The sequence below is a fragment of the Pan paniscus genome, chromosome 14 (assembly GCF_029289425.2).
Source record: "Pan paniscus chromosome 14, NHGRI_mPanPan1-v2.0_pri, whole genome shotgun sequence".
Classification (NCBI taxonomy): Eukaryota; Metazoa; Chordata; class Mammalia; order Primates; family Hominidae; genus Pan; species Pan paniscus.
In genome coordinates this window covers 107,446,740-107,471,265 of record NC_073263.2, presented here as the reverse complement: position 1 = coordinate 107,471,265, position 24,526 = coordinate 107,446,740, and the positions used below count along the sequence as shown (strand labels likewise).

Sequence of the window (24,526 nt, the reverse complement as noted above, 5' to 3'; positions counted from 1 at the left end):
TTCCTGCTCTCAAATTCTTCTGGGAGAGAAATAGAAGATACACAACCGATGTTTGCCGGAGTTAAGTGCTAAGAAGAAAAATAAATCAGAGTGAGAAGCAGGGAGTGCTGTTTCAACTAGACTGGTCAAGAAAAGCCCTGTGATGAAGTCACATTTGAATAGAAGACTAAATCTAATGGCTGATTAGATTAAGCCTTAAAGTTGAGGAAGAATAAACAAGAAATGCAAGGGCCCTGAGGCAAGAGAAAGAGTGATTTGTTCCGGAGCAGCATGGAAGTCCAGGTGCCGGGCCCCTGCACTCTAGGGAGAGTGGCAGGAGACAAAACTAAAGAGATAGCTGGGCCAGATCAAGTAGGGCCTTCCAGGACGTTGTGAAGGCTCAATATATAGTCTAAGAACAATAAGGAGCCATTGGAAGCTTTGAGCAAAGTTAAGCCATAATCTAGTTCCATGTTAGAAGTATCTATCGCAAGAACAAAAAAACCAACACCGCATATTCTCACTCATAGGTGGGAATTGAACAATGAGAACACATGGACACAGGAAGGGGAACATCACACTCTGGGGACTGTTGTGGGGTGGGGGGAGGGGGGAGGGATAGCTTTAGGAGATAGACCTAATGCTAAATGATGAGTTAATGGGTGCAGCACAGCAGCATGGCACATGTATACATATGTAACTAACCTGCACATTGTGCACATGGACCCTAAAATTTAAAGTATAATAATAATAAAATTAAAAAAAAGAAGTATCATTTTGGCTTCCATTTGGAGAACAGACTGTAAGGGAGAAGGGGAAGGAACTGGGAAGAAAGCCTCCTCTTACATAGCCAGGGGCAACACAAACCCTGGCAGCCTCGCTCTCCAGAAGTTAATATTTTATGTGTTGAATGGGTATCTTGCTTTTGCTAATATGTGACTTAGCTTATGTATTGAGATCATATTAATTTCATTTGTTTCTGTCATCTTTTTCCTGTTATCAGCTTTATTTTAAATGTTTAAAATGATAGCACATCCTCTTAAGTGACGTTTACTCTTAGCTGCTTGTGTCAGAAGACCAGCTATCGGTGTCTCTCTTCCAGAAGTACTGTGGTTTTTAAAAGTCAGAATAATTCAGCCCAGGTTGGTTATAACAATGGTGGCCAGGACACTGTCCGGTGAGTCCGTCAGGGGATGCTTTCTGCTCATGGAGTTATGAGTTCAACCAGGGTATTTGGCTCCTGGAGAACCTCATTCACAGATCAAATTCAGCCACCCAAAGTCTACCAAGAACTGTAACAGGAGGAAAATGTGAACTCCCCAGCAGGGTGGTTCTCAGTCTTTCTGTGCATCAAGTTTATCTGTGGAGTCCTTAAAAAATATAGAGGCAACTGCGCTGACGATCCGGTTGTTTAGAAACTTTCACTGTCAGCAAAGAATGCCCGCACTTTTGTGGGAGGAAGGAGAGGGAGGAGATGGGGCGTTTTAGTGATACAGACACTATGGAGCAATTGAACGTATTTATCTGTTCTCCCATCCTTATAACCCAAGCACCTAAAATAACCGTTTTCATCTTATGAATCACACAGAACAATAATGTTCAGAGCTGTCCTTACTTGCAGGCAAACTAGAGAGCTGTCTATGGGGCGAGACTTGAAGGGGCTGAGACTACAGTCCTCAGGTCCATGCTGCCAATCATGCCTGAAATTCCACCACAAGAGATGAACGTTTTAAACATTTGACCCCTATAAAAATGCAAACGCTGCTGGGAGGGATCGTAAATCATTAATACCACTCTGTGAGTTTATCAGATCACTCCTTGCTATGTTGTAGGAGGGAGAAGGGCTGGGAATGAGTAAAGAATGCTTACCTGGTGTCGAGTGTGGCAGGGAAATTGAGAACAGCATTCAGATTGGATCTTTTGAGGACAGGGCAATCAGGCCAGTGAAAGTTTAAAGTGCAAAACCTTACTTGTTACATACTTTGCGTGGGGGAAGCTGGTAGTAGCAGCGAACACTGTGATAACATGCAAATAATTATTCTATAGTTTCCATTTACGCAGGGGTAATTAAAACCATTTATGCGATTGGCCACAGAGAGATGGTCAGAGAGGTGGGTTTACACTCCAAGTTGCTCTAATTCAGCTGTTTGAAATAGCAGGCTCCCCCATCTGTTAAGATATATATATATATATATATATATATATGTTCTCCTGAATTTTTATGAGTTGGACTCATCACATCTCTGCTTTGGCTTAAGAAAATAGTAAAAGCCAGAATATATAACTGGTTTCCATCCCCAAGAGTGGGTACACGTATCATATTATGTGATCCTTGGAAAACGTCCCTTCCTCTGCAAAACCTAGCCACACTTGGATGTTTTCTTATGCTCAAACTGACTCTTTTTGCCAACTGTTGGACTCACTCTCACAGTACAGGTGGTCAAATCAAAATCAGGAATGAACACATGGCACATTTCTTTTGACCTTATCATATGCGATATTAAAAGATAGCCTTTGTGTATTTACTTTCCGTCCAGGCCACACACACATACCAAGCAATGTATTCTTTGTTTAAATATATAGGACATGCTTAAAATGTTCACTGGGATTTTATATGGAATATTAGTTTTTCTTGGAACTTTTGGCCAATGGCACATTTTTGGAGAAATTCTCAAACCTGCATAATTCAAAATTGGCTGTCATACCTGCAATTGTCCAGACAAAAACAAACGATCCAAGATTCCCAGTGCAAATATCATGGAATCATGACACAGAAATAAAGAAGATTACTTTGCAAGTAAATTACCTTGTCCATCTTTGTCTCCCCTTCAGGTTAGAGCTCAACGCTTGCATATTCAAACCCCTCAGAAATGTGTGCTAAATGAATGAACAAAATCGAGTGTATGTTAGGGAGCCATGACTAGGATGCTGGTGGGCGTCATCTAATAACACTGAAGAAGGGAAGGCGTGTCTTGGCTAAGCAATAATTTGGATAAATATAATCACCGTCTTGATTGTTGTGAAGGTATTTTAGTGGAAGTGCACTTTTCTCTAAAGATATGGGACCAGAGACAAAAGTTTGATCAGTTTTCAAGTATGTAATTATGACATTTACAACTGTTTGAATTATAGAAGTATCAAAAAGTGCTGCTCTAAAGGTTGCTAGCTCCTTATCATAAAAAATATTCCATAAGGGGTTAGATGATGACTCCTCAGGTTTTTGGGCAACAGTCTCTAAACTGAGAGAATGATTGATATTGATTGTTAGAATCTACTTCAATTCTATTATTACATGATGTGTCTGAACTCATATATTGATATATTAGTATCTCATTTCCTTCACATATGGCTGTTTCTAGCCAATATATTTGCATTCTTCACATAATGCCCTTAGTCACGTGGTTGTGTTTTGCTATCTTTTGATATATCGTTTATCCGTTGCATAAGATTTCAGTTTTCTCATTTGACTTGTGAGATCAATCTCATAATTTTAAGGTCACGCTCTGTAAAATACTTAGTATTCTTGCATGATAAGTACAAGTGAAGACCAAATGCCCTGAGTTTTACGTGAAATTATCAGTGGGTTTCCTAGTTATCACAGCTGAACTGGAAGAGTTAAGGCACTACAGGTGTCTTTATTTCAGTTGACTATTTCTGACAAGACAAACTTTGAAGAATCAACTTCCTCTATATAAAACAATATTTAATTTATAATTCCTTATTATAGCTAAAAGTAAAAAAAATGCAGTATCCATAATATGCAAAATGCAAACAATCTGCAATTTATTAAGCACTTTATTTTATTTCTCAAGATAAATGGGAATAATACATAATAAGATGCTGTCTTTCGAGAAGTTTAGTTTCTGGTTGGGAGAAAGTAAAGGAGATGATATGATATGATATGATTGATATGGTATGATATGATAAATGCAGAAATGACTACTGCACATGATGGGAAGTGTTAACTGACAGAGGTGGCACCATTTAGTTGATATTTCAGTTCCGAAAAGGGAGTTGCTGAAGACTGGAAGGTTAGTGGAAAAGTTGGCTTCGAGAGGGGCTTGGAGGGAGCACAGAATGTGAATATACAGGTGAGGAGGAAGGGCTTTGAACCAGCCACGGAAGGAAAACAATGTAAGAAATTGTGTCTTCCACTCCATGAAGGGAAGTCATGGGAAACAGTCCACAGTCTACACAGCCTGAAGGGCTGTGGTGATGAACTTGGGCCATGTGTCAGCACATGGGTGAGCCAGTGAATGCTGATGCAGGTAAATGGACAGAGACTCCATTATTTGAAGATGACCTGGAAGAGATGGGTAGGATTGATTATAGTAGGAAAAGAATGATGTTAGTGAGAGTCTAGGGAACACTCTCATCATTGAGCCAAAAGATAGCATGCACCAAGGGCCTGAAACAAGAAAGTGGTATGCAAGGAGAAGATGAATAAGAGATACCACGAAATCACAGTCCAAGTTGACTAGATGTTCAGCCTGAGTTTAGGAAAAAAGATGTGATAGGAACTTCAAAGAGAAAAGCAGGTTTGGAGAAGATGTTGAGTTTCTCTGTGACCATGCTGAGACGGGGTGTGGGCATGGCAGGTGGGCTTACATGTCACCAGGTGGCTGGGAAGGTGGACCAAATTTTAGAAAGTGGTTTGGGCATCTGTATATCCAAATTTGGGAGTGATCTACAAACAAGTCTCAGTAAAAAAATGAGATAACTAAGGGAGGAACACATAATGTATATTTTATGAATTATTTAAGCTTTTAAAATACGAACACATGGTATTTTTCAAAGCATATTTGTTTTCTTGAAAGAATGAGATGGATTTTGTGATTGGGACGTGATTTTTGGGCATATTGCTGTAACAGAGAACTGGTTTTAAGAGAAAGAAAAGATTTCCTATATTAACTTGTCTTTATTTCATGTTTGTTTTTGCAAGAAGATGAACATGAAGCAAGGTCTTTAACAAAATATTTATGCTGTTTAATATCATTTTAATAAACTTCTAATATTTTTCAACCAAAAACTGATAAATTTTTAAATGAATCGCAATATAATATAACATTTTATTGGGATTCAAGAAGCTGCCTTTTTAACTGCATGTAAGAAATGATGATTTCATCAGCCTCCTCAGAGGAACAATTAGCATGAAAGGAGATACTGATTTGTGCTCAGCCTCTATAACTGCAATAAGCCAAGAATTCCATGGTCTTTCCTATAATGATAATAACCATTGTCTACATTTAATTTCTCTGCAGTTATTAATCTGTTTTCTCACTGTTCTTGATATAATGTCCTGGAAAACAGGAAAATAAGTGTTTTTATAATCTATGTGGCATAAGTCCCCCAAACCAGAACGATTTCATGAGATCGTAAGTTCTTGAGCAATGAATCTCAAATACTGTATATCATGGAAGAAAAGTGAGCCACCGTATCCCTTTTTGGACAACTGTACATTTTCAACACTTTTTCTGCACAGTATCACCTCAAAGGGATACTCTAATGAGTCAAAGAACCTTTCCTCCCGGGTGTGACATTTTTGCAGACATGATGTCACCTTCCAAAATTTCTTGGCTCACTGAAGGAAATATGAAACGTGTTGACGTTATGCTGGAGATTAATTGGGTTCTAATTTTTAATTTTGGAAATCTTCTTGGTCCTTTTGAGTGACAGCTGAGATCAAACTTGAGAATATATTGGAATAAATCACCTAAGGGGATACTATCCCTAGGGAGCTGAAGATCTTCATGGAGATGTCGTGCAAGTATGAGGTGTTTCGTGGGCCGCCTGTGGCAGACACACTGAGCTTTGTGTCAGGTTTCACTAGAAGAAGAGATTAAACAAAATGTAGATAAAACTAAACTAAATTAGTCCACTATTTTAGATTCTAGGCATTTGTTACTGAATTTTTCAGACTCTCTCAAATTTCTGGAAGGCTTTTGAAGATTACCTGGCTTTGTGATTTATCATTACTTTTTAAAATTTTAAGGATTTTTTTTTTACTTTAATCCAAAGTAAGATAGTAGAAACTTTCTATTTTTAAATAAGTCATTAATTATGTATTAATCCAGTAATATTAGTGTATGTATTTTGAAATTAAGTCATACTATTTTAACTTAAATTGATTTCATCATTTTTTAATATTCATCTAGGTAAAATTCACAAAATATGTATAAATCAATTTCTTAGCTTGGGATTGAAAACTAATGCTACCTTAATATCACTTACACTTAATACCACTTTAGCAACATAAATACAGGTTAAATTTATTTCATCCATAGGAAACAAAAGAGAGCATGCTTTAATGAAAGCTTTCACCTTCACATATGTTGTAAAACGTAATTTTATGTTAATATTGAGAATAATATCTCTTTACCTAATATAACAATAACTTTTAGGAGTTGAAATCAATCTGCTCTAATACATAGTAGTAGGTATATCTAAGAATATTTTAAAAACCGTTAAGAAAAAAAGGCTGAATAGCTTTAAAAAGGTAGTGGCATCTTGAGATTAAGGAGAGTCGACTCCAGTGTTTAGAAGTTCTAGAGAAGATCAGATTTAGAAACTGAAGGTGAGTGCCAAGGAAATCTTACTAGTTAGGAGGCCAAAATCTCCAGGTGGGTTCTGTAATCAGGGCCATAGACAGGCAGCCACAGTCTGGAAGCAGGAAAGGGATTGAGGGGAAAGCCTGTGTGTCAGGGTGGGGGCATGCTCTAAACTGACTTAAGGGCGGCACACCCAGCAATGCAAGGTATGGGATTTTAAAATATCTTTGTCTAAGCTCTCAGAGCATAGGGGCAGGGTGGGAGAAGAACACACCAATGCCAAAAGGAAAGCTACCAATGCCGGAATCCAGGCAGATTTTTAAAACCACCTTGACCAGAGCTAGAAAATCTGAAGCCTGAGAGGGTCGTGAAGTGAACCACCGTGTGAAGCAGGCAGGTGTAAGATGAGCTGCTTCTGCTGCCAGTAGGAATAACACCGGCTTCTTACACCACAGCGTGGGCGTGCAGTGGACACTGCCGGAACATGTAGAGGAGACAAGGTCCAGGGGCAGCAGAGCCTGACCTTGGATGACCTTGGACATGAAATAAGGAGTGTGGATTCAACATCGATGGAAAGCCTTTGGATGTTTAAACAGGTGGTGACACAATCTGGTTTGCAGTTTGAAAGAATGACTGTGACTTCCAGGTAGAGAATGGAAGGGAGGGTGTCCAGAGTGGAATTGTTTAGGCCAATTAGGAGGCCGGGACTGCTCCAGGTGCGACATGATGATAGTTGGGAGTAAGAGGTGGTGTTGGATGGGAGAATAGGAGATGCCAGATCCAAGCGGTATTCTGGAGGTGATGTCAGCAGGACCTGCTGAGCGAGGATGTGGTGGTTGAGGGAGAGGAAGAAGTCCACCATGACTTCTGGTCTCTACCTTGAGTAAAGGGACAGATGCTGAAAGCAGACCTCATTTATACGTGCTGCAATCTTGTTGTTTTAGGTCATCTGAACTTATCAAATAATCTTCTTGTTAGTGTATTCCTGTGAAAAGCTCAAGCAACCATCACCCAGCTAATACCATGCTTTTTCCTTACCACTGACAAATGTTGCCTCACTGAGAACCTAGAAACATCTTTAAATAAATCTTTGCTCAGGAATGAGTAGGCATTTTAGTCCCAGTGTCCTAAGTTTCTGTGGAATATTTTGACAGGTTTCATTCAAAGCATACTTTATTTTAATAATGAAGAAAGATGGCACAAGACATGAAATGGATAGAAAAAACAATGAGGTGATTTGAAGGTCTTGGTGCACATGTGCTGAGGGCAATGTGAAGACAGAGGTAACCATGCTATCTGTGCATGTGCCTGCATCCGAAAGCAAACCTGAAATGTCTTGAAGAAAAGTTGAGAGTTGGCAATGATGAAATCTCACTGTAGCATATAAGCTGTGTCCCATTACTGGGTATATACCCAAAGGATTATAAATCATTCTACTATAAAGACACATGCACACGTATGTTTATTGCTGCACTATTTACAATAGCAAGACTTGGAACCAACCCAAACGCACATCAATGATAGACTGGATAAAGAAAATGTGGCACATATACACTATGGAATACTATGCAGCCATAAGAAAGAATGATCTCATGTCCTTTGCAGGAACATGGATGAAGCTGGAAATCATCATCCTCAGCAAACTAATACAGGAACAGAAAGCCAAACACTGCATGCTCTCACTCATAAGTGGGAGTTGAACAATGAGAACACATGGACACAAGGAAGGGAATATCACACACTGGGGCCTGAAAGGGGAGGGAGAGCATCAGGACAAATAACTAATGCATGCAGGGCTTAAAAGCTAGATGATGGGTTGATAGGTGCAGCAAACCACCATGGCACATGTATACCTATGTAACAAGCCTGCATGTTCAGCACATATATCCCAGAACTTAAAGTGAAATAATTAAAAAAAGAATATAAGCTGTGTCATAAGTACAGTGATAGAAGTTTGCATGGATTGTAAAACCACTCTACCCGGACACATATGGAGATTCCTTTGCTGCCCTTACAGTACACTTTGATCAGGAGCAGACCTGGCTTCCACTCCTAATTCTGCCACTTACTATCCCTGTGGCTGCAGGAAAATCATTCATCTTTCTGAGTCTCAGTTTCTTTATTTGTAAAAGGTGGATAATAAAACCTACTTCGCAAGATTGCCATGACATTTAAAAGTATCCTATTTGAAGTGCCTACCACACCTATTTGGCCAAAAGTAATTTCTTTTTATTAAAAATTTTTATAAGATTATCCATTCATTTACTGCCTTATTCACAGACCTATTTGAGGCTCATTAACGGTTACTACGGACCAGGCTGGCCACAGCAGATAGAAAGATGAATGAAAGCCCTGCCTTGGCCTAATATTACAAAATAAATTCTAAACATAATGTGCACTAGTGCTATTGGAACTAAAATTAGAAAAAAAAAGATTATCTGGGAAGGCATGAGAAGGGAGTGGAAGTTCGTTAGAGCCTTATTCAAAGCACAGAAAGTTAGAGAGAGGTAAATTGTAAAATGAAGGCAGGAAATGAACAAAATGAATGCAGAGAGTTGCATTGCATATGCAGGAAACGGTGAGTGGTCTAGTGTAGGTGCCATGTGGAGCATATGAGGGGGGTCAGACAGGAGAGATGGTAAAATCGAAGAGAGCAGGGAGTTTGGACTTCACGTGACACGGAGAAACAGATAAGTGTCATTACATTTCTAAGCCAAGTCTTGAACACTTAGCATATACGTGCACACCTTCATACACAACATCTTGGCATTTGCCATTTGAAATGGCTGGAATGTGTTTCACCTGCCCTTTACACTGGTAAAGACCCCTTTTATGAGGTTCTTTATGAGGTACACTTGGCATATGCTAGGCGCCCATATGTAAAGTGTGCAGTATGGTAACTTTTGACATACGTATAAACCTGTGAAAATGTCATCATACTCAGGACAGAGGACACATCCAATGTCCCCAAGAGTTGCACAGGCCCCTTCGTCATGCTTCCTGCTACCTCCTTACCTCCCTTCTCTAGGCAACACTGATCTATTTTTTGTCACTGCTGATTAGTTTATAATTTCTGGAGGTGTATGTGAATAGAATATTACAGTCTGTCCTCTCTTTTTTGTGGACTTCTTTTCCTCAGAGTGACTATTTGAGATCCATCCAGATTGTTTTCTTTATCAAACATAAATTCTCCCAGTGCTGAGCAGTGGTTCACAGAATGAGTATGTTAGGATGATCTATTCAGTCCCCTCTGGATGGATGTTTGGCTTGTTTCCAGTTTGGGGCAACCATTATTTCCTCTCACTCCCACTGAGCAGACCTTAGTCACGTGGTCACTCTGAATCTCAGGAAAGACGGGAAGCTGTCTTTGACCCAATTTCCCCTGAAGCAGGATGAAAAGGATGTGGTGGGCAGCTATTGCATGTGTCAACGTGAATGAGCTGAGTTTAGCTTGGTACATTTGACTATTTCACCAAGCTAACCTTGTGGGCAAGTGACAGGAGGTGTAATGTGACGGGAACCTGTGTGGCTAGAACCACATCAAAAACAGGCTTCGGAAGAGCGTTTGAAACACATGGACACACACGAACATTCCTGCCTCCAAGGCTTTCCTGACAGACAGGTAAGGCACATTCAGAATTTGAAAATCATTTTATATATACTGTATTCTCTCAAGCCCTGTTCCATTTTTATGATTTATAAAAAGTAAATTTAGACTTAATGAACCCTGTAAACCTCCTTTTAGTTTAACATCCATCAGCAAGATTGTGAAAGACAACATTCACACACTCACAGAACATGCCCGTGCCCTGGAACGGCAGACCCCAGGCTCTGTGTGAACCTCATGTACATTATTCAGATGGGAGTGTCCTATCATCGTCAAAATAAAAATGTTCTTGAAGGCCTTTTTAAACTTTAAAACTTCAAGATAGTGATCAAAACCTACAATTTCCTATCAGAAATGTAATGTCAAAAACAAATAACCCAATACGATAAAATAGTTTATTTTTTAAATTAGCAAATCTCAGTTATGGTATAGTAAAATTATCACAAAGAGAAATATTATATTATTCATATTTTTGGTTTTTACAAGTTAAATATCCATTTTTTTGTTACCTCCACCTTCCCATCCTCTAATGAGAATCACTAGCATTCAGACACGCATTATCAATATCATTTGATTTCACAGTGAAAAAACGACACAAGAAGGTATTTAAATGGTAGGCTCAGACACAGAGCAGTATAATGAATGCACATTAAAAACAACAGAAATTCCTTTAAAATGTCTAAGTAACTCCTAATCCTTTCTTGAGAAATCGAGATATTAATTTTTGACTTGTTCATTTTGTAGTATTCAATAAACTACTTCAAGTAAATGAATAAAATTAAAAATCATTTCTAGGATTACATTTAGTGGAATGAGAGCAATGATGAAGCTTTTCCATTAAGTTCCAGGGGTGCAGTGAATATATTAGCTTGCGGTTGCCACCACGGCAGATCAGCATGAGGCAGCACCAATAGGCATGGAGTTGTTTACCCATCCTGTCCTAATTGGCCCCCTTAGGCTGTTGCCAGCAGAACTGGCTTTCTGATTCTAATGAGTAATGAAGGCACTCGGTATCTCATGCCAGTATCTGAATGGTGGCCCAGTCCGGCCCTTGCCAGGGTAAGCAGTGGTGGTGTTAATAATCATGAAGCAGCCTTGTGGAGCACCACTCTGAAATTAACTCTGCAATCACAACTTATTCCTAACCACTTACTGTCACGAGTCGTAACAAATGTTGAAAATTACATCAAGGTATTCAAATAAGTGATTTTAAAATGTTACTCAAGGCTTCATAGTTAGCATATTTTATCTAGGGAATTTAAGACAACTTATTGCATCCAGACAGTATAAAAAGGGTCTTTCAACGTAGATTTTGGTTTTTGCTAGAGGTGTGGAGAAAGAGTAATTGTACATTAACCTCTGCAGTCTTGCCCCCAGTCTCCCACACACTTTATAAATGGAGGCGCGTCTCTGAGACACGGTCTGTGACCAAAACTCCCTGCTGTGTCATGGCATTAGGGAGAGCCTGGGAACTTGAGAAGTACTCCTGAAATGGAATGGAATATCCAGCTCTCCACATTCTATTTTATCAGTGTCTTCACTGCTCGGCTCATGCATTTGTTACTCTGCTTATCCATTCTCATGATACAATACGGCCAATGCACTAAGCACACACATCTTTGGCTTCCTTTACTTCAGTTACTTTTCCCCCCACTCTTCTTGAGCAAATTGTTTCCAGGGCAAAATCTGTATGTTTACCTTGATCTTTCTAATCACAGCTGTTCATTTCCCTTCCTTTCTAACCCTACTCTTCAATGTCAAGATTTCCAATGTGCTGACCCACTCCACTTTTCTAGTCTACCATTCTCTGCCTGAGGCCTGTATGGTCCCCATTTTCCCTTGATGACTTAGAGAATAAATTCAGTTGCAGACTCAAGAGAACACTTAATTTTCTCATTCCATTTGTATTTAACTTTAAAAAAATCAATATGAAAATCGACCCAAATATTCTCTTACCAGTCTTCTTCTGGTTGAAAAAATTTTTTTTTAGTGGAGACTATTGAGACCAGTACAAGTTTCTTACTTGAAAAGCAAATTGTAACCACAACAGGACACCTCTACACACCTACTGGAATGGCTAAAGTTTCAAAAGGAAAGACTGAGAAAGCCAAATATTAGTAAGGATTTGGAGCATCCATTGCTTGGGGTGGTGGGAACTAACAAAACCACCTTTGAAAACCGTTGGATGCTTTCTTTAAAAGTTAAACATTTGGCCGGGCATGGTGACTCACGCCTGTAACCCCAGCCCTTTGGTAGGCCAAGGAGGGCAGATCATTTGAGGTCAGGAGTTCTAGACCAGCCTGGTTGAAACCACATCTCTATTAAAAATACAATAATTAGCCTGGCCTGGTGGCGGGCTCCTGTAATCTCCGCTACTTGGGAGGCTGAGGCAGGAGAATCACTTGAACTCAGGAGGCAGAAGCTGCAATGAGCCGAGATCACGCTGCCGCACTCCAGCCTGGGTGACAGAAGACTCTGTCTCAAAAAAAAAAAAAGTTATTATATGACCTTGCCATCTTCATAAGATACATTTTTATACATAGTGCTGCAAAATTTTTGAAATAGCAATATCAGTTTGCTTTACTTCAAATCCGATAGTCCAGTTAGAGCCTACTGTAATATTATACCAAGTCTGCTCTCAATAATGTTAATAATTTCCTAACTGGTCCATTTACCTCCTCTTTCTAATTCTCTTCCTTGTTGACTCTTAGGCTATTTGACACTGTTGACTACAAGCTTTCTTTTTAAAGTTCTCATCTTCCTTGGTTTTTGTGATATTATTTTGTTCCAGTTTCTTTTCTATCTTGAATATATTTGTTTGGGATACTTTCTTTTAATAATTAAAGGCAAACGCTTGTGACTTCCCCAGTTTCTGCCCTGTGTCTTCCTTCTCTTTGCCTGTTTTAAATATTCCCATAGAATTAAAAAAAATACTTTGATGCCAATTATTACTAAATATCTAGAATAACTGTTGACCTTTTGCCTGAGATACAGATTGCAATTTTTCAGTGCAATTATTCCTGGCTGTGATGGTTAATATTAAGTGTCAACTTGATTGGTCTGAAGGATGCAAAGTCTTGTTCCTCTGTGTGCCTCTGAGGGTGTTGCCAAAGGAGATTAACATTTGAGTTAGTGGAATGGGAGAGGCAGACCCACCTTCAATCAGCTGCCAGCACCAACTAATCAGCTGCCAATCCGGCTAGGACAAAAGCAGGCAGAAGAACGTGGAAGGACTGGGCTGGCTAACTCTTCTGGCCTCCGTCTTTCTCCCATGCTAGATGCTTCCTGCCCTCAAACACTGGACTCCAAGTTCTTCAGCTTTTGGACTCCTGGACTTACACTAGTGGTTTGCCAGGGGCTCTCGGGCCTTGGCCACAGACTGAAGGCTGCACTGTCAGCTTCCCTACTTTTGAGATTTGGGACTTGGACTGGCTTCCTGGCTCCTCAGCTTGCAGACAGCCTATTGTGGGACTTCACCTTGTGATCATGTGAGTCAATTCTCCTTAATAAACTCCCTTTTTGTTTACATCTACTTTATTAGTCCTGCCCCTCGAGAGAACCCTGACTAATACACTAACAGTTCCACATACACCTCAAAATCAAAACCTGAACTTCGTGTCACATCAGCTAGAGAATCTCTTCCATCTGTACCATTTCCTTTCTGGCCAACAGCCTCAGTAGTTACCGCTAATGTAAGAAACAAACAACACCACCAAAAGAAAAAAAAAACCCTTTAGTTAACTTTATTTCTTCACCATCCTTAACTGTACTCCATCCTTAACTGTACCCCCTAACACTCAGCCAATCAGTTACTTTTACTATAATCAAGAAAATAACATTAAAACAACTTTACTGCCATCCATGTCCGATTCTGCTTCGTCCAGGCTCTCATCTTTTCTCACCTAAGCTACAGTAAGTGCCTCCTGGCTGCTCTATGTTTATTCTTTTTCCTGCCCCAGACTAAACTTTCCATTACCAACAGAATCATCTTCCTAAATTACGACTCTTGTTGCAGTGATTTCCTACCAAATCTTTCCATGGTTATTCATTAACACCATGCTAAAAGCCCATTTATTAATACAGGATATCAAATAAGGATTCCATATCTGGCCCCCAAATACAGACAATAAACATTGCTTATTGCCTACTTTAAGCCACCTCCTCCTCCTTTTTCTGCAGAATCCAATTTGTGTGAAGTGTCTGGATGAGACCTCTTTATCAGGGAAGCTGGGGCTGAGCTACTTGTTTAGTTTTGGGCATGTGATCTTCCTCTGCTGTATATTTGGGAAAACCTCATGGGAGTTTCTGGCAGAGATGTTCCTCTCTGCCTGAAGCCACAGCTCCTTGCATTTCAGCTTTTGAATGCAATAGTTTGAAGTCCTAATGCCTGAAGCTCTTGCGGACGGACTGCAGCCATAAGGACAAGCCAAGGGAGCTGGAGAGATGCCAGCTCAAAGCTGAGATGTCGCTAAACAACACCAGCAACATGCCAAGCCTAAGAGAATTTAGATTTGAGAAAAAATAATCGCTATTTTAAAAATTTCCATTCACCGAATGAATGCCTTCCTGAACGACCCCTGTCTTAAGAGAGATGAGCTCCTGCCATTCCCTCCCTCACTTCCCAGGATCAAGTCCCAGTAGTTTTCACTCTGTCTAGGGCACAGTGTTGCTCATTTTGTGTTTTGAATTACTACTATTACTTTGAGACAGAGTCTTGCTCTGTCACCCAGGCTGGAATGCAGTGGTGCTATCTTGGCTCACTGCAACTTCTGCCTCCCGCGTTCATGCAATTCTCCTGCCTCAGCCTCCTGAGTAGCTGGGATTACAGGCGCCCGCCACCATGCCCTGCTAATTTTTGTATTTTTAGTAGAGACAAGGCTTCGCCATGTTGGCCAGGCTGGTCTTGAACTCCTGACCTCAAGTGATCCGTCTGCCTTGGCCTCCCAAAGTGCTGGGATTACAGATGTGAGCCAGCATGCCCGGCTGAATTATTTTAATCTCTTGGCCTGGAATATTTTTCTCTGCCGTGTGGCCTTCTACTCATTTTGAAGATATACTCAGCCAAGTTTTCCTCCATGAAGCCATTCCCTAGAGCTAGTTCAGATTTTCTCCATGTTTCTATAACCCTTGATATCTATCTATCTTCATTTTTGCCCTTATCTTTTTTCATTATTAATTACTTTTGTACTAATATACCCTCTAAAAATTGAGTATATTGTCCACAAGAACTGCAGCTTATTCCTTTCTATATATATTTAGATTAGTTCTCAGTAAGTATTTGTGGAAAGCAACAGAGGAAGAGTAGTGAGCTAAACCTCCCTGTACGTGCATGCATTTTTCTACCAATCTATTCATTTGTTCTTAAAAAATATGCCTGGGTGCTTTCTATCCAGGTAAGCAGTGAATATATTTAGTTATAATAATTGATGTGATGGTCTTATACAACTTTATACTTTAACATACTATTATAGAATTCTATTTGTAGTTTTATTGGAAACTATAAAAGCATTTATTTAATGTTTGTAAATTTTGCACATGTTGTCATTTACTTTGTGTTTGGTTTTCAGATGAAGAAACAATCAATGTTCTCAAAAACTTACATGCCAGAGACACTTCTAGGGTTAGGAGAATAAAATCAAATTCATTGCCTTCATAGATTTTATATTCCAATAAAGAATACGCCAGGTGCTGTGGCTTACGCCTATAATCCCAGCAGTTTGGGAGGCCAAGGCGGGTGGATCACCTGAGGTAACCCTGTCTCTATTAAAAATACAAAATATTAGCCAGACATGGTGGCTTGTGCCTGTAGACCCAGCTACTCAGGAGGCTGGGGAACAAGAATCACTTCAACCTGGGAGGCAGAGGTTGCAGTGAGCCAGGATGGTGCCACTGCACTCCAGCCTGGGCGACAGAATGAGACTCCATCTCAAAAGAAAAAAATAAAAACAATATATCTGAAACACATGTAGCTGCAATTAACCAGATGCTAATACATAAGGAAGGTGGTCATGTCACAAATGTTCTTGTAATCTTTTTTTTTTTTTTGAGACAGAGTCTTACTCTGTCACCAGGCTAGAGTGCAGTGGCGCAATCTTGGCTCACCACGATCCCCGCCTCCCAGGTTCAAGCCATCCCCCTGCCTCAGCCTCCTGAGTAACTGGGACTACAGGTGTGTGCCACCATGCCTAGCTAAGTTTTTGTATTTTAGTAGAGACGGGGTTTCACCATGTTGGCCAGGATGGTCTTAATCTCCTGACCTCATGATCTGCCAGCCTCGGCCTCCCAAAGTGCTGGGATTACAGGCGTGAGCCACCGCACCTGCCCTATAATTTTTAAATAATATAGGTTATGAATGACATTTACCCTAAAGATACAAAACTGTGAAATTTCTTCCTAGTACATGTGACACCAAAATAATTCTGAAAATAAAGACATTATTAAATTACACATGCCAATATTTTTTTAAAAATCAGAAGATTTCTTAAAAATCCCCTGTTATAAGAACTAGGACAATGGCTAAGAAAAGAACCACCCACACTCACATCTGCTCCAGAATAAAACAACACAGCTAGGCAGATGCCTGAAGGATTCCCTTTCTCCCATCACTGTTGAAAATTTACTGTAAATTTAAAAGGTAAATTATTCCTGGAAGTTATAACACATTTCTTGAGCATATTGTAGGAAAAATGCATGGTGCATGAGGCACAGTGGATTTTCAATAAGTCCATTTGTTCTCTTTGCACATTCTTTCAACGCACAGTCTATTTTACTATCTTCCACCTTTGTTTATAAGGCGGTTTCTTATTCCAATTCGCTCCCTACCCACTGTGTCTACTTGAGAGTCAGAGCTACTTCCAAAGACTTACCCATTCTTCCAGGAAACAATTCCGGATTTGGAAATCCCAAATCTGTCTCCCAAAAGCACATATTTACAAAATCAGAAAGTGTTATTTTAATCTACCAAGCAACTACAGCACTAACTTCTATATCATCACTTACTTACACCCATCTGTGCCCCTCTGGGCTAAGGTATGACCATGCCTTTGTATCACATAATGCTCTTGCTAACACCTTCTTCTGGATGAATTCACTTCGCTCAAATGTAAGTGAAAAGAACCAGCGCTTGACTAATGAAAAGATACTTCAAGAAAATGAATCACATACTGCTATAAAGGAGATCTCAAAGTAGAACTCAAAGAAGTTACGGTAAGGCAATAGAAGAAGATAAGATGCAAGTTGGCAGTATTCACAAAATATTATTTGAACAAATATTTATGAATAATATTAAATAAAAAAGTAAGGATGGAGGCAATTAAGGCAAAAACCAGCATATACACTGGGCACGGTGGCTCACGCCTGTAATCCCAGCACTTTGGGAGGCCGAGGTGGGCGGATCACAAGGTCAAGAGACCGAGACCATTCTGGCTAACACCGTGAAACCCCATCTCTACTAAAATACAAAAAAATAAAATAAAAATAAAAACATAAATTAGCTGAGCATGGTGGCAGGCTCCTGTAGTCCCAGTCCCAGCTACTCAGAGGCTGAGGCAGGAGAATGGTGTAAACCCAGGAGGTGGAGCTTGCAGTGAGCTGAGATCGTGCCACTGCACTCCAGCCTGGGCAACAGAGCTAGACTCCATCTCAAAAAAAAAAAAAAAAAAAAACCCCAGCATATACATAATTAATAGCTCTGAAGAAAAAATAGTGGATAAAACATTTATAGATATTATTCAAGAAAACTTTCCAAAAATAAGGGAGATGACTACGTATTGAAAATATATCTTACGTATTAGAAACAGTTGAAATAATGTTCAAATATGAGTTTTATCCCAATAAATATATGGGCATTAAAAATCTTTAGAACATACAGACAGAAAATTAAGTCATCCATCAACAGGAAAACTCAGGCTGACTAAAGAGTTTCCCACTATAACATGCAGAGATAAAAAATGTGGAACTTTGTCTATCATGTCCTGAGAAAAACAGAGCCTCAAGGATTTTCTAGGTCAAACTGTCTCTTAAGTAAAAATGCAGTAGAAAATTATTTTTGGATGTGGACATGAATACAGGGAATGTATTTCCCATGAGTAATATATTTTCCAAGAGTCAATACTAGAGGACCAATTTCAACTAATCAAGAAATATACAGAGAAACTGGCAAAAGATGCAAGCCAAGCCTTTTCCTTTGAGTCTGAACTGGTATCCTACATCATTTACTTCTGTATAAATTCATCCTTAAGGCTTGATCTGTAACGTCCAGATTATGTTTTAAGGGGCAGGGTCACTGAAATCTTGATGAGTAAACACTGTTATTGTGCACCAGATTCGGTTGCCATCTCCTTTTGGTCAGGTGGAAGGATTGTGTATTCAGGCTCTGATGAGATTAGCCAATAGGCCTGCTTTGTTTAATGTGTTGTTAGTGGAAATGAAATATGTTACCTCCAAGGGGACATCTTTAGCAGCCAACACTGACAATCTTCCTCCTATTTTCTCCACATGTTGAATAGCACTTGTTCCTGATGATGGATGCTCCAAAGATCCGGGACCCTGAGTGAGAACAATGTGGAACAGAGTCCCTCACCAATCCAGGTTGAGTATGTAATATGAGCAAGGCATAGGAGCCTGTGGTTTTAAGCCAGGGAAATCTCAGGGCTGTTGGCTGGGAATTGTTTTATTCAGTATGTGCATAACTAAACTTGTCCAGACAATAGAATACCCGTAAAGCAAAATGAATATAGACTCTTAGATTTACACATTTCTGCCCCAATCTTTTTCTCCCTCATGGTTGTCTCACTTCCCACTTCACTTGTATTTTCTTTTTAATTATATAGTCATCTTAAGAGAATCTTCCCAATGCATTAAACTTAGCTTTTGTAGAAACATATCTTTGTCCTATCCTACTCCTATTTAATTGGTTTATATCATGCTTAATTAAATTACATAATTACACTTACAAATGCAATTTGCTTTAAAGACAAGCAGAACTAAATCTTTGTAGACAGTGGGGAGGGAGGGTTGGAAAACCTATTATTAGCAAGTTGTAAGCAGGTAGTAGATGCTACTGTGTTTTGTAAGAGGAAGTGGAAGTGAGTGGGTGAGTTAAATGAAAGTTGCTTAAGACAGTTATTATAAATATTCACTCAAAATAATACTATGTAGCCATTTTAAAATTGTAGATATATTTTGTGTAGCCATTTAAAAATTATAGCTACCCATATATGTATACACATGTATGTATATCAACATTGCTTTGTGTGTGTGTACATGTTCACATAAGAATGTCTAATCTCTCAATAGTTGTTATCTTTTACACTGGCAGTAGAGAACCAAGAGGAAAGAAAAATATACATACATATATATATGTATCTTTTGCTTTTTTAAAAAAAAATCTGAAAACATTTTTATAAAGTAAAATTTTAAAAGTAAATATTTTCAACTGCAGTAACACAGTCATAGAAAATGTTATTCAATATCAGATTGCATAGCACTGTCGGTCTCCTGGAAATGCAAGTCATCATCAGAATGACGTGGTTTTTTTTTTGGTTTTTGTTTTTGTTTTTTGTTAAAAATCCAAACTGAGCCTTCTTTGCTATGCTTTAAGAATGGGGGACATATTTTGATCATAGGAGATGATTGTTGAGTGCATATTGATTTCTCTTTGTTCAAAAAATAACCTCATTGATTAAACAAAGAGAGCCTTTGACAGAGTAGAAAGTAGAGGGACAAGAATTTTCAGGACCACCCTTGGATTTAAAAATATTTAATGTTTACTGCTTTGTCTTATCATTCCTCAAACATGTTTTCTGCTTGTCTGGGCCACAGAATGAAGTGGAAATTGGAAGACCTGGAGCCCATTAGAGGACAATTCTTTTGCCTCCAAGGGTTGCAACTTTTCCCCAGCAGATACTGGACTCCATCGTGCAGACAACCTTCTTTAGTGAGAAAATGCACAACTGACTTCCAATCAGCTAACATTTCTTCCCGGCCTGAGTCATGACTGAGTTATTTGAGATAAAACTTCTTTCTTTTCTATAGCTATTTTGCTTAAAATCATCATCAAAGACTATGTTTTGTTTTATTTCTACTCTCTTTGAAAGTATGGACACTTACGTTGAGTGTTTGGTGCTAAGTTAGATAGCCACATTCCTATTTTTTTCAAATCTTCATTCCTTATTTCTTTCTCTTTATTCCAAACCTTGTCGGAGTTGCTACAAAATTAATTGAACTCTCAGTTAAGTAGAGCTAATATTAATCTAGTTCTTACCATTTTAGGATATTCGTTAAAGGAATTAAGTACAGTTGGGAAGGAGTTTTATTTAACCTGAAAATGGCTTGAAAATTACATCCTATTATATTGTTGTGTTATTGTATGTTTTTCCACCCAGTATGGTTTCTGACTTTCAACACATTTTATGTGAAATGTTTTGCATGGAACTAATTATTCTCAACAACAAATTCCTAATCCAGTATCAGCCATTCAATGGGTACCTAAGCAAGAAGGTTTTATGCTCTCTAAAACTAAAATTGCATCGAATCTACCTTTTCTCATTAGGGCAGAGTTTAAAAAATGAACATAAAGATGTGTTCAAAGAAAAGCTCATTTAAAATAAATATTTTGTGCAAAATGCTTATTTTGTGTACATTTGATCAGATTGTTGGAGAAATTATATCCCTTCCTCAGGGCCTCTGTAGTAGCCAAGATGGTTTACTTCATTTATCAGTATTCAAATCTGACATTTGGAGGCTGAGCATTTACAGAGAAATACCCATGGCCTGGATTTCACATCTCTCCTCAGCCAATGAAGCCAGGTTTAAAAAAATGGAAAAAGAAAAACAAGAAAAATGTTTAGTAGCTAGCATTAAATCAAGTTTTACCTGATGGACTTGAAAGGATAGTTTTAATAAAGTGAAGGTCAGAGAATGCATATAATTTTCTTCCTCCTTCTTTTTGTTAATTGTTTGAACTTTTTACTCTGTAAAAACATTTCAGATGGGCCGGGCATGGTGGCTCACGCCTGTAATCGCAGCACTTTGGGAGGCCAAAGCGGGCGGATCACGAGGTCAAGAGTTCGAGACCAGCCTGGCCAACATGGTGAAACCCTGTCTCTACTAAAAATACAAGAATTAGCCGGGCATGGTGGCAGGTGCCTGTAATCCCAGCTACCAGGGAGGCTGAGGCAGGACAATCACTTGAACCCAGGAGGCAGAGGTTGCAGTGAGCCGACATCGCACCACTGCACTCCAGCCTGGGCAGAAGAGCAAAACTCCATCTCAAAGAAAAGAAAAGAAAAAAAGAAAAAAAATTTCAGGAAGTATTATTTATTTTATTTGTTTACATTTTAACCAATTTTGGGGGAATGTGTAGTTTTTGTATGCCAATAAATATGGAGAGCTACATGGGGATGGATCTTACTTTTTCCCAATCCTATTATTTATAACTGTATTATATCATGGTTTCTATGAAGAACATTTTTGTGCAAGACGGTATGATATAGTAAACTCTGCAGAGGAGTTCAGAATGACTGAAGTCAGGGGCTATATTTCTGGCGTGTATTTACAATGTAAGCTTAGGGCAACGGTTTACCCTTTCTAAATCACAGTATATTGGAATATACTGGACTTGTAGCATATTGGATTTCCTTTTTTAAGAGAAGAAAGTAATGTACAGACACACAACCGCCCCCCCACCCCTACTCTGCACACACTAAAGTACACATATGCATAGTACAAGCACAAAAGCAAGACATTATGCCATTTTAAAGATAAAATATTTACATTTCTAAAAATACAATGAACTCTGACAGAAAAAGAATCTTTACTCTGAGATCATACTGCAAGATCTGCCATTCTTGTAGGACATCCAAAGGTGAATGTCCTTCATGGTGCACCGGCTATGCATAGCAATTTATTACCTGGCCTTATTCTGAGACTTTAATAGGCAGGAAAATGCTCCCACCCTCCTACTCCTCAAAAAAAAAATCCAGGACTTGATCCCTGAAGCCTGTGCATGTTACAGTACAGGACAAAAGAGGTTTTGCAGATATAATCAGGACTATGGACCTTAAATATGTGGAGCGCCTGGATTTTTCAGGTGGGTTCAATCTAATCACATAAGCCCTTAAAAGAAGGGAATTTTGCAGCCCAGGAGGAAGTCATGGGGATTTTGAGTGTGAGCAGGACCTGCAGTGTTGTTGCTGGCTGGGATGCAAGGACCACATGTGAAGCCCAGGGACAGACCTCTAAGAGCTAAGTGCAGGCCCTGGTTGACAGCTAGCAAGGAAACAGGAAACAGCTCCCACAGCTGCACACAACGAAATTTTGCCAGGCTCTAGATTTTTCTCCAGAGCCTTCAGGTAGGAGCCCAGCTGGCCAACACCTTGATTTGGGGCTTGTGAGACTTGAAACAAAGATACCAGTCGAGCTAACCCAGATGTCTGACCTACAGATCTCTGAGATCACAAATTGATGTTGGTTTAAGCCCCTAAATTGTGGTAATTGATTATGGCAGCAATAGAAAACTAATACAGAGTCTGAGTCTAATGGCCCCAGGATTAACGAGAAGCTACGTCCTATCCCCATATCTCAGGCTCCCAAACAATCAAGCAACTACCCCACCCACAACCAACAGACAGTGAAGTTGAAAAGGGAGTGTTCGTGGATCACATCCTTAATGTCATTTACACTTTTAGAGAAATATTGTTTTGTCTGCAGAGCTGAGTCCAGATGACTTACCTTAAAAACTTCAGATCATCGCTGAAGAGGAATTCCAGTCTGTTTTTGGGGGCCTTAGGACTATACTAAATAAAGCTGCAGCTTAAATTCCGGAGAGGTTTTAAAGCAGCCTCTCAGACTGAATCCATCTTCACGGTATCCCTGTGTGTTTGTCAATGATGTATTGAGCTTCTCCACAGGGCCAGATGTTGATGTGGAGTCTTATTTGCTAGACAGGGGAGTATAGGGAACTCTCAATATCCAAGTGTCCATTCTGGATTTCATTAGGGAACACATGAGCTATGGCCACTCTCGGGTTTAAACAAGGATTCAGGCTCAAAGCACAGCTGTTTCCTTCTCTTTTCCAGGTCAGAAAAACACAGTGCTGCTCGAAATTGACCAGGTCTCCTGTCTACCCCCTACTGGTCTCTCAGGCTGCCCTTTGATTTCAGCTGCTCCCCAGCTGTCCCCACATCCTGCCTCCCTGACTACCTGGGTACACCTCACTTAAGAGGGATGAAGACCCAGAGGGACAGCATAGCTCATCTACTTCTTTCCGTCACAGTTAATTTGTCTATTTTCCTTGGTAAGGACCCAGCATTTCCAGTAGTAGAGTGGATTAAATTTTGGGAAACCATTTTACCTGATTTGGCAACGTGTTTTCCTGTGCCCCACAGCGAATCCGTCAACTTTCATTGGAAGGGTTGTCGGGGCATTTCCTGTTTGCTTGTATACAGCTATGACTCACTGTGGGGAAGGAACTCTATTTTTTATTCCTACCTCGGCGTTCATCTGACTACCCCTGCTCTGAATAATATACAACGTGTACTATATGAAGAAGCACTTTAGTTGTACTGGTTCTAAATTTATTGCCTTTTTAATTTTATAGTATTTCTTTGCCCCATCTATAATGCATAGTTTCATTTTTGGCAGTCTGAATGTCTACCAGCACACCCGTCCAAAAACCCAGTCCTGGTGCTAATCAATAAACAAGAAGAGCCTTTTGTCAGAGTCATTAGTCTCTGTATTTTATTCTTTCTCAGCAACATATATCCAAAAAAAAAAAAAAAAAAGACAGGGAGAGTGAAAACTATTAACAAACACAAGACCTGCGGGGGTTGCTGTCAGCCCACTTTCTTCTCCGTTAAAAACTTTTATTTTTAATCAAACCTTTCAAAAACTTTTTTCATTCTACACAGATCAATACCTTCCTATAAGAAGTGGGTATACCTTTTCTGGTAGTTACATTAAAAGTTTCTAAGGGGTCATTTAGGTATTGATGCTGCAGTGCCAGAACCGAATAGAGTGTATTTGACTGTAATCAGCTGAACTAAAGCATGAATTTTGTTTTCCAAAGTTCTCCAAGAGTTTTGCTAGAATTTCACTTACTCATATCTTCTTTCTTTTATCCACTTACCTCTTTTCTTGAAATTCAGTCCAGTATTTCTGAAGTCTTAGCTCACGTGTGAATTCCATGGGGCGCATGGAGTATAGACACAGGCCCATCTGGTTCTCTTCTGATTCTGCACTCAGGCGAGTTACTTAAATTGTCTCAGTCTTCATTTACTCATATGTAATATTACCTATCTAACAATTTTGCAGGAAGTGTAAGATGCAATAATGCATGCAAGGCACTTAATATTATGCCTAGCCCTTTGGAAACATTCAATAATGAACAATT

At 39.4% G+C, this 24,526-nt stretch overlaps 1 long non-coding RNA gene across 1 annotated transcript in view; it reads left to right on the top strand.

The window, feature by feature from the left end:
• The window catches only part of LOC117975654 (uncharacterized), a 144,092-nt gene extending 119,933 nt beyond the window's left edge, over nt 1-24,159 (top strand). Inside the window, exons 2-3 of the long non-coding RNA XR_004666004.3 lie at nt 18,642-18,723; nt 19,957-24,159. This is a non-coding gene — a long non-coding RNA (uncharacterized LOC117975654). The remainder of the gene's footprint in view (nt 1-18,641; nt 18,724-19,956) is intronic.
• Nucleotides 24,160-24,526: the final 367 nt, after the last annotated feature.